The following is a 411-nucleotide window of genomic DNA, read 5'->3' as shown; positions in this document are numbered from 1 at the left end:
GACTCACACAGAGACTCACACAGAGACACACACAGAGACTCACACAGAGACACACACAGAGACACACACAGACTCACACGGAGACACACACAGAGACACACGGAGACACACACAGAGACACACACAGAGAGACACACAGAGACACGGAGACACACAGAGACACACACGTAGACACAGGGACACACACGTAGACACAGGGACACACACGGAGAGACACACGTAGACACACACGGAGACACAAAGACACAGAGACACACACGGAGACACACGGAGAGACAGGGGGAGACACAGGGAGACACTCACCCACCCACGTTACCGATCGATGGGACGTTGTGTTGGTACGCGAACCTCATGTCCACAATCACTCACCCACCCACTCACCCACTCACCCACTCACCCACTCACCCAACA

The sequence above is a fragment of the Lampetra fluviatilis genome, chromosome 67 (genome assembly GCF_964198595.1).
Source record: "Lampetra fluviatilis chromosome 67, kcLamFluv1.1, whole genome shotgun sequence".
Taxonomy (NCBI): domain Eukaryota; kingdom Metazoa; phylum Chordata; class Hyperoartia; order Petromyzontiformes; family Petromyzontidae; genus Lampetra; species Lampetra fluviatilis.
This window is presented reverse-complemented; position numbering follows the sequence as displayed.